Below are 15,132 nucleotides of genomic sequence, written 5' to 3' on the forward strand. Positions count from 1 at the left end.
ACTGCGGGTAGCCTGCCAGCAGGATAACCCAATTGTAATGACTGCAACAGTGAATACACTCGAACATCTACATTTATGGTAGGTACACAACTGTACTTTTCTCTGGTTCCTCAGGGCCAGGCTCCTGATTCAGTTCCTGACTGGCAGGCCTTTACCCAAGACCTTTTTAATGTCTTCATGGCTCTCCGCCAGACCTCAGCCCCTTCTATTTCTTCACTGGCCTTTTCTCCTTCTATACCCTTGAAGAGGCCTTCAGAGGACGTCTCTTCTGAGGAGGAGGATTCATCAGGGGATGAGTCTAAATTGACTCTTGTCTAGGATATGCCTCCCCAGAGGAGGAATCTAATGGTACCAGTTCTCCTAGGGAGGATATTTCCTTTGGGGAGACCATTTTGAAGATGAAGGACTTTTAAGTGGGATTGCTCCCAGGTCTGTGAAATCCAGAAGAGGCACTGTGACCTCCTTCAAATGGAATCCCCTAATCCATCAGTCATCCCTCCTGTTCTGCCGGCCTTCTTTGATGCCTTCACTCCAGCTTCCAAGTGCCCAGATTCCTAGCTCCCAGCTCCCAAACTCACAGACAGATTTTACAAGGTGCCTGAGGATGCCAAATTCCTTTTTAAGGCACCCTCTGCTGATCCAGCTACTATTTCAGTGGCAACAGTTAAAGGTTCTAAGCTTTTGCTATCCACCTCTCTGCTCCCCTTTGATAAGGAGAGCAAGGTCATGGAGAGACTGGGGAAAAAAATGTATACGGCTGCAACCTTGGCGTTCAGGGCAATGAACTGTCAGACGCACATGGCCAAATATTCCCTGGCTCTTCTAGCAGATACAGTGAAACTCCTATCAGAGCTCCCAGATTCACCCACCTAAGGCAAGCTCTCAGCCATTCTGAATTCCTCTTCCCAGGTTACCAGTCACTCCATCAAATGCAGCTGTGATGCTGTTGACGCCTCAGCTAGGCTGCAGCTACAGGGTCAGTCCTGAGAAGGTACTCATGGCTTAGACCACAACCATTACCTGATGATATCAAAGCTCAGTGTATGGATGCCCATGTGGACAACAAAGCCCTATTTGGCAGTGACGCTGCATAACCTTTTAAAGCTCTTCAGGAGAAAAGGAAGGAACTTCAAGATTTAAAACACATTTTTGTCTCTCTTGTTCCTTGCTTCCAGAGAAACTACCCAGCTAGAACCACCTTTGTTAGGAAGGCAACCAAATCTCTCCCATCCAAAGGTAAGCGGGATTGTAGAAGAGGGGTTCCCCTCTAAGTCTGCTTCTTTCACTCCTTCTCAGAAATGCCCTTTTCAGGGCAAACCTGGTAGTCTGTGACTACTAGAACCCAGATCCATCTTTCCCTTCGCCTCTCTCTTTCCCTCCTGGCTTGGAAATCGATAACCCAGGACTCTTGGGTCCTTTTTATCATCAGTCAAGGCTGTTTCATGGTATGGGAAAGCCCTCTTTCTTTCAGGGGCATCCCACAGCCTCCACCAGACCAAGTGGAATTCTTCCCACTAGTCCTCTCTTCTTTCTCAGGGCACTATCCAGGAAGTGCCACCATCTCAAAGGGGACAAGGATTTTACTCAAGGATGTTTCTGGTCCCAAGAAAGGATGGATCTTGGAGGCCCATTCTGGACCTCTCCCACTTAAACACCTTTCTGAAAGTCCCTACCTTTTGCATGCTGACTCTACCTACTGTTCTCCCTCTTATCCTTCCTCAGGCCTTCATGGTGTCATTGAACATAAAATATGCTTATCTTCACATCCCCATTTTCCAACAGCTCAGGACATTTCTTTGCTTTTCTGTTGCTTGCTCTCATTTTTAGTTCTGTACTTTCCCTTTGGTTTGTCTACGGCACCATGGGTATTTAGAAAATCTTTAGCCCCGGTCATAGTCTACTGCAGGCTACAGGGCATACAGATATTTCCATGTTTAGATGACCTGCTTCTCCAGACTCCACCTACAGAAACCCTTCTGGACAGTCTTTCCTGTACAATGTCCCTTCTGAAAAAGCTAGGATTTACTATCAACCTTCAGAAGTCATCCCTGATCCCTTCCAAAGATCATGTCTTCATGGGGTGCAGGATTCTAACAAGCAGAGTGATAACTTGTTTACTCAGAGAAAAGATCCTGTCCCTTACCTCCTGTTTCCAGGACCCACTACCTCTTTAGTCTCTGACTGCCATGGAGTTCCTGTGCCTCCTGGGATTCATGGCCTCAACTATTCTAATGTTTCCTTTTGCCAGACTGCATATGAGTAAATTTCAGTGGTTTCTGAGAACAGTTTGGAAGCAACACTCTCACCCTCTGGAATTTGTTGTTCCCCTCCTACCCTGTCTGAAGAAGGAGTTGGAGTGGTGGATTCTCCAGGTCTCCAGAAATCCAGGCCTACCCTTTCAACCTCTTCAGCCACCCAGGATCTGTAGCCGGATGTGTCAGACACAGGCTGAGGTGCAACTCTGCAACACTGAAAGGTGAGGGACCTGTGGTCCGTAACTCAGACAAAGGAGCACATCAACATAAAAGAAATGAGAGATTTAATCTTTGCCATCAAAATATTCAAGTCCAGGATTTCACCATGGGGGTCCTAAGGTGGTTCACAGACAATACCCCACAGTCCTGTGGTACATCAGAAAGTAGGGGGGATAAAGTCCTATATCCTCAGCAGATTGGCATTATATGCCTGGGAGCAGAGTCAGGCTTCTCTTCTAGCTGTTTACATTCCCACAACTGAGAATGTGATGGCAGACACTCTAAGCAGGTCTATGACTCAATCCCAAAAGTGGATGTTAAACAGGGATGTGTTTCTGGACCTGGTCCATTGTTGAGGTATTCCTCGGATAGATCTTTTTGCCTTCCCTATGAACAGACAGCTTCCCAAGTATTGTGCCAGGATACCACATCTTGGTTGCTGGAAGGTGGATGCACTATCCTTTCCATGCAAGGAGATGTTTCTGTATGCATTTCCCCCCCTTCCCAAGTATCCAGAGGGTCCTGCTGAAAATTCAGCGAGAACAGCCAAAAATCTTGCTGGTGATCCCCTTTTGGCCAAGACAGCATTTATTCCCCCTCCTCTTACATTTAGCCAAGGGCAATCATCACAAGTTACCCCACAGATGGACCTACTCACACAGGACAAGGGAACTCTAGTTCATTCACAGATATCCACCGTAAACTTGACACTGTGGGTGATGGGACTTTAGTCCCCTTCAGACACCTTTATTCTGAGGAAGTGCTACAAGTTCTGCAGGAAGCCAGAAAATCCACTGCTAGGTAATCCTAATGTCTCCAAATAGAAGAGGTTTTCCATCTGGTGTCTCAAAAAACACTTAACCACTGTCAGCAGAGGTCCCAGTGTTTTTTTCTTAACTGTGTGAATTAACGAAGAGTGGCTTGTCTAATTCTTAAGTTAAGGCACATCTTTCTGCCATTTCTGCATGTCTACCAGTGTCCCATCCTTTAGCTTCCAGGCTGGAAGTCAGTCTGTTGCCAAAAGGCTTCCTTCACATTAGACCACCAAGGAAACCAACCAGTGACTCGTCCTTGAGATCACAGTTTTGTCATGGAGAAACTTACCCTAGCCCCCTTTGAACCAGCAGTGTCATCTTCTCTGCAACATTGCACATGGAAAACGGTTCTTCTAGTGGCCATTACTTCTGCCAGGAGGGGCTCTCTGAGCTGCAGGCTCTTATGGCCTCCTCTCCCTTCACAGTGTTTCACAGGGACAGGGTTTCTCTTTGGACTAACTCATCCTTTATGCCCAAGTTGGTTAATGAATTGTCCCTGAATCCAGCTATCAATCTCCCTACCTTTTTCCTGCCACCCAATCCTCCACTGAGAGGATTCTTCAAACTTTGGATGTACATAGGCAACTCGGATACTACGTGAGCAAAACTAAGCCTATCTGTAAGTCCGAAAAACAAAATGTGGAGAATTCACTAAAGATCTGCGTGTCAAAGCCAAAGTACAGTCCACATGAAAGAAATTCACTACAGATCATCACTTCCAGATAGTTTAATATGAGTTAGAACAATGATAAAAGCAAAACAGCGTGCACTGCCAACAATGTAGTATATAACCAATTCCAATGATAAGCGCTTTCAGGCTGCTATCCTTCATCAGGTGAATAAAGGCATTTTACAAATCATTTTAAAGCATATTACAGCCAACCACAATTCAGTTAATGCCCAAGGTATTGAAGGAGATGTCCCTCAATTAGGCTGTCTGCCTGCCTACCATTTTTTCCCAATCCCCAGAATAAGGTGGAAAGAATTTCCCACTTTCTACACATTCACATGTAACTGAGGTTCTACTTGGGAAAACAAAAACTGTTCGAAAAACTGACCAAGTATGTGTTTTATTCATGAATTTCAAGCTAGGCCACCCCATCAGTAAGCAAACTATTGCATCCTGGATATTGAAGACTTTCTCTTTCTGCTACACACACTATGGTAAATAATTGCCTTCCTGCTCAAAAGCACATTCTGCTGCTTCTGGAGCCTTTCACAAGGGTCTCAATGCCAGGTTAATCTTGCAAGCTGCCACCTGGTCCTCTGTGCATATCTTCACCAAACAGTACAAGATTGATGCTTTTTCCAGATTTCCAGATCCAGGAATGCCTTTGGAAGGTCTGTCCTGTCTGGCCACCCGGACAGCTCATCCTCCCATTAACCATCCTACCTCCTCTCTACATTTTTCTTTTCTAGAAATCACCCATATGTTAAGAATACTGCAACAGTGATTTCAGTCGGGACATAGTATAGTTGTGTAAGAACGTACCGTAACAGTAGATGTCCTGCTGATGACTGTTGCAATATTCCTTCTTTCCTCCTTCTCCTCTTCTCTTTCTCTGCTCCAATAGTATTCTTTCCCTCAGTCATAAGCTATCACCTATCTCCCTCTTTTGGGGGAGTTTACTTACCTACCTGTTCAAGCTACACCCCTCTTAGCTGACTAGTTTCCTCACTCAGTAGTCTTCAGACGTTTGGCTTGGAGGTAGTCTGAGGTACTCATGCATACATCTGCCTATATACCTCAATGCATATGAGCGGAGATCACGCTTCAGACATACGTCCTCCTGAAGGTAAAGCTTTGGTACCCTGGCCAGATGTCAGCAGATGAAAATCCATATGATCCGATGTCTTTTTTGTCTGTCCCTCAACTGATTGGTCTCCAATCCATCCATGACCATTCAGTAGACTTTAGCCTCCATAGATTGAGTTCCTCCCCTTACCCTTAATCCCTGTCTCCTTCATTACCTCAGATCTCATTTGCTGCTTCAGCAATAAGATGTGGTCACTGTTAGCTTGAGTAGGTTGCAAGAAGATAAGTGCTAGATGTTCTTCATGTTTCACTGTTGCAGTCATCACACTTGGGTTGTCTGTCTGCAGGTAGCCCTCACTCGACCCGAATGCCAGAGACTTAGTATTTCTGTGTCGGATGCTGTCGCTCCAGGACTGACGTCAGGTCATCAGGGGTATAAAAACAGGTAGCCGACGCCATTACATCAGTCTTTCTTGCCGAGGAGCCCGAAGCAGTTTGCAAGTGCCGGTCGGCCTCTACCTGAATTTTCGTTTACGAATTGAATAATCCTGAAGTCTTCTAAAGCTAAGTACCCCATTGGGGATTCTTCTTTCTTGCTCTAACCGATGTCAGAAAAAAGCTAACAGTTGTCTTGCCTGTGGAAAGCAAATACCTCAGAGAGATTTTCATTCTCACTGCATCACCTGTTTAGGCCCAGACCACGACGTACCTCGCTGTCAGTTTTGTGCCTTGTTTAACGCCCAAACCGTTCGTCCGTCGAGCTCTTTGTTGCTAAGTTCTTTCACTCTCGATCTCCGTATTCTGAAATGGCTTCGGTAAGCCACCCGACTACCGATATTCGGAAAAAATGTAAGGACAAAGACAGAGACAGACCGCATAGGTCCAAAGCTGCCGATGACGCTTCCGTTAAGCTAGTCGCCAGTCCGCTGATACTCAGTGAGGCACTTTCGTAACCCCTGATGCCTGCTTCAATGAATTCACAGGCCTCTACCAAGACCCATTCAGAGGCCGATATGCCGCGAGACTCTTCTTCGACTATGGAACATGCGGATGTCTCTACCTTGGATGGTTCCGGAGCCGCTGTGGAGGCACCGGCTTCTGAGGCAGTCCTTCACTCAACCAATGTTGGACTCAAACCGATGCCTTTTTTAACCAAAACTACCAAGTTTCGTAGGCCCAGAGTATGCACTACGCCTAGAAAACTGACCACCAAAGCGCATGCACCTGCTCTCATGCCACAAAAACAAATGCTTAGAATGGCAGAAGACCTTATTATGCTGATTAGGGGAAGTCAGCCTTCCCCTGCTAAGAGAAAGAGACCAGTCCACTACAGCTTCTACAGACCAGGAGTCTGATGACTCTGAGATTTCTGATTATGAAGACATGCCTTTATCTACTTATGAGGATTCAGATGCAGAGGAATCCAGTCCCTCTGCCTCCCTTCCAGAGGAATTTTCTTTTGGTGAAACCTTGCATACCCTAAGAGAGCATTTCCACTGGGAATGCCAAGACTATACTCAGTCCAAAAAGAGACTCAGAGAATTCCTAGAGATGCCTCAGCACAGGCCTTTAGCAATACCCCTTGTCCTGGATGTTGTTGATGATGTTTATATGGAATCCAGTCTTACTCCTGACACTTTACCTCCTGCCCCTAGGAAACCAGACAGGTACTACAGAGTACCTGACACTCACAAATTTCTTTTCAAGAATCCTACTGCTGACCCAGAGATGATTTCCCAGGGGCCTACAGTCAAGAATCCCACCCCTTTGGACAGGGATTCCAGAGCTTTGGACAGATGGGGTAAGAAGATATATGCCACTACAACTCTTGCTGTTAGGGCATTGAATTGTCAGTTTCACATGCTGAAGCACTAGCAGCATACTATGGAACTTGTTAAACAAAAAGTGGCAACCTTTACAAACTGTGCAGAAATTAAAGAATTGCAGGAGCTTATGCACTCTGCAAGCCAAGTCAGTAAGTATACTTTGCAGTGTGGCTTTGATGCCCTAGAAGCATCTTGCCGGGCAGCAGTCACTGGATCTGTACTGAGAACACATGCTTGGCTCAAGGAGCAGACCTTGCCAGACCATGTCAAATCAAAGTTAGTAGACGTTCCTTTGATCAAGGACAGTTTGTATGGCACCAAAGCAGGAGAGGTTCTTAAAAAGATGGAAGAAAAAGCTCAGTCTATGCAGACTGTTAAAGAATTCATACAAGTGCAACCCCCTAGATTCAGTAGGCATTGCCCTTCCAAACACTGGTCCTTTCCAGCCCCCTTCAGGCGTTCTCATGCCAGACCCAGGGGAAACAGACCACCCAGACTACAGTCACAGGATATGCAGAGATCTAAGCAATGGAGTGCCCCCACCCCTAAAGCAGGGAGTGGTAAGCCACCTCCTTAAGGAAAAAACTCACAATGACTTCTTTACTCCACTCCCCATCCCTGCCCAATTGCTTGTGCCCCTAGGAGGAAAACTTGCCCTTCATGCAAAAAAATTGGATGTCTATCACACAGGACCGGTGGGTTCTCAACATTGTATCCCAGGGGTACACATTTTATTTCCATTCACTGCCAACCCCAAGCGGGTTTCCAGACCTTCCTCCAAACCAGTGGGCAGAGGCCAAAGCCAAGTAGCTTCCCTGCTCAATATCAGAGCTATTCAGCCAGTTCCAGTAGAACAGAGGGGTCAAGGATTCTACTCCACACTCTTCCTGGTACCCAGGAAAGAGAGCTCTTGGCGCCCAATCCTGGGATCTTTCAATTCTCAACACCTTTCTGGTGGTACCCAAATTCAAAATGCTTATCCTGCAATAGCTTCTTCCTATGCTAGTCAAGGATGCCTGGTTAGTCACCCAAGACTTAAAAGAAGCCTATCTGCATATCCCCATAAGGGAGTCATGCAGGAACTATCTACGTTTCAGGGCAGGATCTATGCATTATCAGTTCTCTGCACTTCCCTTTGGCTTATCTACTGCGCCCAGAGTTTTCACAAAATGCCTGGCTCCAGCCATTGCATACTGCAGGCAGAGAAATATCCAGAGTTTCCCATACTTGGACTGCCTGATTCAGGCGGACAGTCAGGAATTGCTGTTGCAGCACCTGACATTTGTGAAACACCTCACTTCCTTGGGGTACACCATCAACGAAAAGAAATCAAAACTGGTACCCAGTCAAAAGATTATATTCCTGGGAGCAAGCTTGGACACAACATCCCAGATGGCATTCCTCAGTTCAGAAAAACAAGTCTGACAGCCTACTTCAAACAAATGGCCACCAGAGCCCAGCTCTCCGCAAGAAAAATACTACAGGCCCTAGGGTTCATGGCCTGGTGTATACTGCTAATTCCATATGCAAGACTGCATATGAGGAAACTTCAGTGGTACTTAAAAAGTCTTTGGTGCCAACATTCTCAGGACCTGGAAACAGTCATTCCTATCATACCCTGTCTAAGGACAGAGTTCCTTTGGTGAGCAGAAGCATGCTACCAGAACAAGGGACTGCCCTTTTCTCAACCCCACGCCGCCCAGACCCTAACCATAGATGACTGTTCCTGGGGAGCACACATGGACGGCAAATGCATTCAGGGCTACTGGAGCCCAAGTCAAATTCATCTGCACAGCAACCAAAAAGAGATGCTAGCTGTGCAGAATGCCCTGACAGCTTTCAGATCACTACTCTTTTCAGGACAATTGCTAATAAAAACAGACAACATCACAGTTCTGTGGTACATCAACAAGCAGGGAGGAACCCACTTTGCAGGTTAGCCATGGCCCTGTGGCACATGGCCTTGGACATGCAAGTCCATCTGCAGGCTCAATTCCTGCCAGGCAAACAAAACTCACTGGCAGACGACTTAAGCAGAAATTTGCTAGACCCACACGAGTGGCAATTGGAGCCCAGCACCTTCAACCTTCTGATTCAGAAATGGGGGACCCCAGAGGTGGATCTCTCTGCCTCCCCCTACAACCACCAGCTCAGCAAATTCTGCACCAGGAGTCCTCACAGCAGGGCCTGGAAAGTGGATGCCCTATCTTTTCAGTGGGTAAATCTGTCAATCTATGCCTTTTCCCCCTCTGCCCGTTCTCTCAAGAGTATTACTCATGATAAGACAGGACAGACCAAGGACAATTCTGATTGCCCCGGACTGGCCATGCCAGCACTGGTACCCACTCCTGCGCAGCCTGTTATCGGTGCCGCCCTGGCACCTACACCAGAACCCAACCCTGCTGTCTCAGTAGGAGGGACAGATTTTGCATCCACAACTGCAAACCCTAAATTTTGCAGCCTGGCTTATTCCTTGAATTCTTCCCCAGCAACCCTAAGCAAGCAGGTGCTGGACGTCATTCTTGAAGCCAGAAGACCCAGTACAAAAAAATCCTATGCTGATAAGTGGATAAGGTTCTGCTCCTGGATTCTATCTAAAGGAAAGGACACAACTCTGCCCTCCCTGCCTCTAATCCTGGATTACTTAGCAGATCTAGTCCACAAAGGCCTGTCCTTCTCCATTAAGATACATGCCTCAGCCATTTCGGCTCATTACAACACAGAGCTCACCTCTCTTCTCGCACCCTCTTATCAAACAGTTCCTGAGAGGGGCAAACAACTTAAGGCCACCAAGGAGAGCACCCACCCCTGCTTGGGACCTTAACTTTGTACTGGAAAAGCTCACGCTTCTCCCCTTTGAACCTGCTGCGTCAGCAGACTTAAAATTCCTCTCTTGGAAAACAGCCTTGCTTCTGGCCATCACTTCAGCTAGAAGAGTGTCTGAGCTACACGCACTTTTGGCTGTGGAACCGTTCAGTATTTTCCATGCTGACAGGGTTTCCCTCAGGACTAACCCTTCCTTCATGCCTAAAGTGGTGTCCAGTGTGGCTCTCAACCAATCCATCCATTTGCCAACTTTCTTCCCTAATCCTCAAAATAAAGGGAAAAGGATCCTGCACTCCTTGGACGTGCACAGACAGCTCAGATTCTGCCTTGATAGTATTAAGCCCTTCAGAAAATCTGACCAGTTACTAGTCAGCTTTGCAACTGAGGCAGAGGGCAAGGACATTTTAAAATAAACAATTTCCAAATCGATAGCAAACTGCATCCATTTCTGCTATAAGCACCATGGGAAACCCACCCCTCAGGGGGTCAGAACACATTCCACTGGGGCAACATCTACCTCTACAGCATTTCTCAGGGTAGTCCCTACCAGGGACATCCTGGAAGCTGGTACCTGGAGTTCAGTACACACCTTCACCAAGCATTACCACCTGCTTTGCAACAGCAGTCCTGCAAGGCATACTAGCCAGCCCTAACTCTTCTTGACTGCCTCCACCCTTCTTCAGTTTTGGGAATCCACCCAAGTGTGATGACTGCAACAGTGAAACATGAATATAGTACAGTTGTGTACACTTTCCATAAATGTAGATGTTCGAGTGTATTCACTGTTGCAGTCCTGGTTTCCCTCCCTTCAGCCCCCTGGTTTTTCTCTCTCTCCCTCCTCTCTGTGGCTGTTACTCACCCCCTTTCAGGGGTATTGGTATTGGTATTTACTTTTTACTGGTGGTGTTTTCCCCACTATAAATAAGCTCCCTATTTGGGGGGCTCCTGACATTTGGGGCTAGAAAAACTGATGTAATGGCTTCGGCTGCCTGTTTTTATACCCCCTGACGACCTGACGTCAGTCCTGGAGTGACAGCATCCGACACAGAAATACTAAGTCTCTGGTATTCGGGCCGACTGAGGGCTTACCTGCAGGCAGATAACCCAAGTGTGATGACTGCAACACTGAATACACTTGAACATCTACATTTATAGTAAGTGTACACAACTGTACGTTTTCAATCATTTTTTTATCCAGTAGGATTATTCTTTTCTCTTTTTCCCCCAAATACTTATAGAGATAATTTTGTAGACAGGATTTCTCTTTGGATTTAGTATTTGGGCCATAAGCCCTTGCATGCTTTCTTGCTGCCTCAGTGGTACACCCTGTTTTTACCATCATTGGTATTTTTCTCACCTTCCTTAACCCTTGGGTATTCCTTTTACTATTGTTGATAATTTCTCTAGTTTGTTGTATTTCCTTCCACAGTTTGTTTTTCTACAGTGTCTGAGAAGTCTGCCATTTTTAAAAAGTGTTCCACTTGCTGGCATAAAATCCCAAATTCTGACAGCCATTCTGAATGCTTTTATTGCCTGGGTCCAGGACATGTAAATTTGGATTGTGATATTCATTCCAGCTTTAATCACAAGTCATTGGTCAAGAGAAAAAAATTAGTTAATCTTGAAAGGTCTTCTATCTTTATCTGTTTTATCTCTTTCTGGAGCCCATCCTCCTCCAAAAAATCCTCGGGTGCAACAGCAGGTAAAACTAAAGACTTAACAAATCAGTACTCTTACCGTTCTCCTCCTTCAACTTCTTTGGCTTCAACTCCGATTCTGACCATACTAAACCTTGAGATTTGTGCTTTCGCTCAGATCCAACTCAGTCCAAGATGATAGGTTTTTACCAGAACCATTAACATTGAGGCTTCATTCTCCATTCCTTCAGGACACACCCCGAAGAGTTTCCCATCCACCTTCAACATTGTCTTCCCTAAGGTCATCCATGACTTTATCAGAAGTGAATGAGGATAGGATGATGAGAAAATTTCTCAGAAACTAGATTCAGTTGGATGTTATCCCAACACCATCTCCCTTCGGACCCGTGAGCCTTTACTGCACAACCCCAAACATTTACTCCTACTCACATCTGTCCAGTAGTTTTCAGACATTTCAGACCCAAGATATCAGAGTATGTCTGTGTTGGTTACAAAGGCATGCCCCTCTTTGACTCCGGCACTTTCTCCTTCCCTGACACGTCCAACTTTGTCAGATCCAGAAGGATCTCATGGCTGTACCGTTGGTGCCAGATCCCAGCAGGGAGGTCCAGAATAGACACTAATGTTCTAGGAGCCATCATTCCCTCTCAGAGCATTGACATTAGATAATTTGGTTCCAGTCCTTGCTTTGAGGTTGGAGCCAGTTGGGGGGGGGCTTAGGTTTCATCCTACACAAGCTTCTTTGGATCCAATGAAGTCAAGACTGGGCTCCCCCATGGTTTCAGCTTTTGAAGTAGTGGAGCGAGCTTTCTCCACATCAATGGAAAAGACATCCTTCACCCCCTCGGGTCCACCCAATACTCTGCTATCTACTGTGGGAGTGGAGTATTTTCATTCCGTCCATTCGGGACAGCCAACTCCATCAAGTCTTGTGACTGTCCTCATTCACTCTGCTGGCTCTTCTGAGTCCTCTCTAAAACCTCCCACCAAAGATCACCCTTGGATGCGGATATGCAAGAGGAGGCACCTAGACTGTCCACAAGAGTTGTTAGCCGAAGACACTGACTTCGATGAAGGGGAAGAATACCTTACATCACCACTTGAGGACATCTATTTCAGGGAGATACTCAAATTTTTGAGACAGAAAGGTGATTGGTCTGCCGACCCCCCTTCCCAAGAGGAGTCCGTGTTCCTTGAGGCTTTCTGAGCTGGCTCAGCTACAAATTGGATAGTATCCCCAGATGATGAGATCCTTCAGTCTTTATCCATTGCTTCCACGAGATTGATTCTTCCTGCCTCAATGGGAGCTGCTAAAGTGACAGATTCAGGAATAACCATTAGAAGGCATGTCTGGGTGCACCTTTGTGATTTTGCATGCCCTTCAAGTCTTTCTTCATCAATGCCCCCTTTGATGGAGCCACTTTATGTGGCCCTAAGCTGAAGGAAGACTGACTTTCTAGGAGCGAGCAAGATGGAAAGACCGTATCTGCCCTGGGAATCCATTTTTCTATCCATCAAAGGAACTTTTCTTGAAACCAGAGAGGCAACAGAAGGATGTTGTTCAGAAAGTCACTAGGTTCTTCCCAAGACTTTTATGGAGAAAGATGCCCTGATGGCAGAGGGGAAATTCTGATGGAAGACACTCCTCTCAACATCAGGGCTTCAGAGCTTCATTCTCAGAGAAGCTTTACCTGCATCCCTGAAGAGTTGCTTAACTGCTGCACTCTGGAGGTAGTTGGGGGAATGCTTATCCCTGCATCCAAAATCCTGGACAGGCATTACCAAAGATTTTTGAGTGCAGAATATTATATCCAGATGTTATGCCATACCATTTTCTCTTCTTCATCCAAAACACAGCAAAATAATTCCTGACATTCCACCCAGTCAGAGAAAAGCAGCAGCTATAGAAGTACAAAAGTTGCTGGAGGAAAGAGTCATCCAGCCAGTTCACCAGAACAACAGGGATCCAGAACCTACTTGAGATTCTTTTTAGTGCCAAAGAAAACCAGGGTCCTAAGACCAATTCTGGATCTCCACAAACTAAATCAATTTGTGACAGTTCAGTCCATTCTGTCACTTTTACAAAAGTATGATTGGATGTGCTTCATAGACCTCCAAAATGCATACTATCATGTCAGAATATACAGGCTCCCCAAGAGATACCTATGCTTCCATCTTGTATCCAGTCACTACCAATTCAGAGCTCTGTCCTTTGGTCTCACCACAGCCCCAAGGGGGTGCTCACCAAGTGCATGGCAGTTTTTGCGGCTCACCTGAGACTGCACGAATTCCGGGTCTTGTCTAGATGACTGGCTCCTGCCTGCTTCCACCAAGCCTCTACTGATTCATACCAGGGATTACTTGCTCCTACTCGGTCTCCAGCCAGACATTACTGTAAATTACACCAAGTCTCATTTCTACCCTATGCAAACTCTGGAGTTCAGTGGGGTCATTCAGGGTACCCAGATAAAAGTGGCAAATCTACCACAGACAAGATTGGACACTTGAAAGAAGAAGGCATTACACATCCTTACTCTTCATTTAACTCCAGCCAGATTAATCTTACAACTGCTGGTTTCGATGGCAGCTTCTGTAGTTCTGGTACCCTTGACTCACTTTCATATGAGAGTGCTACAGTGAACTCTAGCAGTACAGTGCTCAGTAAAACACCATCCACTAATGACTCTTATTTGGATCACAGAAGTTTGCAAACATCACATCACATCACATGGTGGATCCATGCAGAGGTTTCCACGAGTCACCCTTTCACTCTTCCCTCTCCCAAGGCCACAGTGACTATGGATGCCTCTCCCAACGGGGGGGGGGGGCATTACTTACAGTCCAAGGCACATAGTCCTAGAGAGAGGCCAGTCTTCCCATCAGTGTTCTAGAAATGAGAGCAGTCATATTGGCTTTGCAGGCGTTTTTCTTCCTTTGCAGACAATTACAGTTCAGACGGACAACATGTTTGTGGTCTGGTACGTTAGCAAACGGGGGAACCTGGTCCTACCCACTGTGTCGGGAGGCAGTAAGAGTTTGACAATGGGTGATCTCTTCTGTCCACTTTCTCTTGACAACACATATTCTGGGAAAAACCAACGTGCTAGTAAGTAAACTGAGCAGGTCCGTCTTACTCCCTCACAAGTGGTTTCTCAATCAGTCATTGGTGGACATAAGATTTCACTGATTGGGTCAACCATGCTGCACTCTCTTTGCTTCTCTCCGCAATGCCAAGTGAAGCAGGTACTTCACCCTGATCCCTCCCAGAGGGGGAGGAGTCATCTAGAGACTCTATAGTTCACATTTGGCTCTCCGTTCTTCTATATGCCTTCCCCCAACTCCTCTCATTCCCAAATTTATTCTAAAAGCATTACTACAAAAGAGCAAAATTATCCTCATTACCCCATTCTGGCCTCTCCAGGTGTGGTTCCCCTTCCTATGGCCTCACCTAGTTCACCCTCCTTGGGTGCTGGGTCCTGTGTAGGACCTGCTGTCTCACCCATCCAGATTGCCTCATGCAGACATGCAATCTCTCAAACTGACTGCATGGTTTCTCCAAGTCCAGTGATGGTTAGAGTTTCCAGGCTTTTCTCCTGTTTGCCACATTCTTATATCATCCAAAAAAGTCTCTACTAGAAAGATTTATAAAAGCAAGTGGAAAAGATTTTCAATCTCGACCCAGCAGAGACATTTATACTCCTTAACAGTGGAGCTAGTTATTCAATAGTTAAGGTGCAAATGGCAACCATCTCAAATTTTCACCTAGACATAAACCAG

General features: G+C 46.1%; 1 protein-coding gene across 3 annotated transcripts in view; it reads left to right on the forward strand.

Moving 5' to 3' along the window:
* MBD5 (methyl-CpG binding domain protein 5) overlaps window positions 1–15,132 on the forward strand; it is a 1,606,355-nt gene that overhangs the window by 1,534,476 nt on the left and 56,747 nt on the right. The gene's annotated exons all lie outside the window — the stretch shown is intronic.

This window comes from Protopterus annectens, chromosome 6.part0 (assembly GCF_019279795.1).
Source record: "Protopterus annectens isolate FY-2018-M chromosome 6.part0, PAN1.0, whole genome shotgun sequence".
NCBI classification, from domain to species: domain Eukaryota; kingdom Metazoa; phylum Chordata; order Ceratodontiformes; family Protopteridae; genus Protopterus; species Protopterus annectens.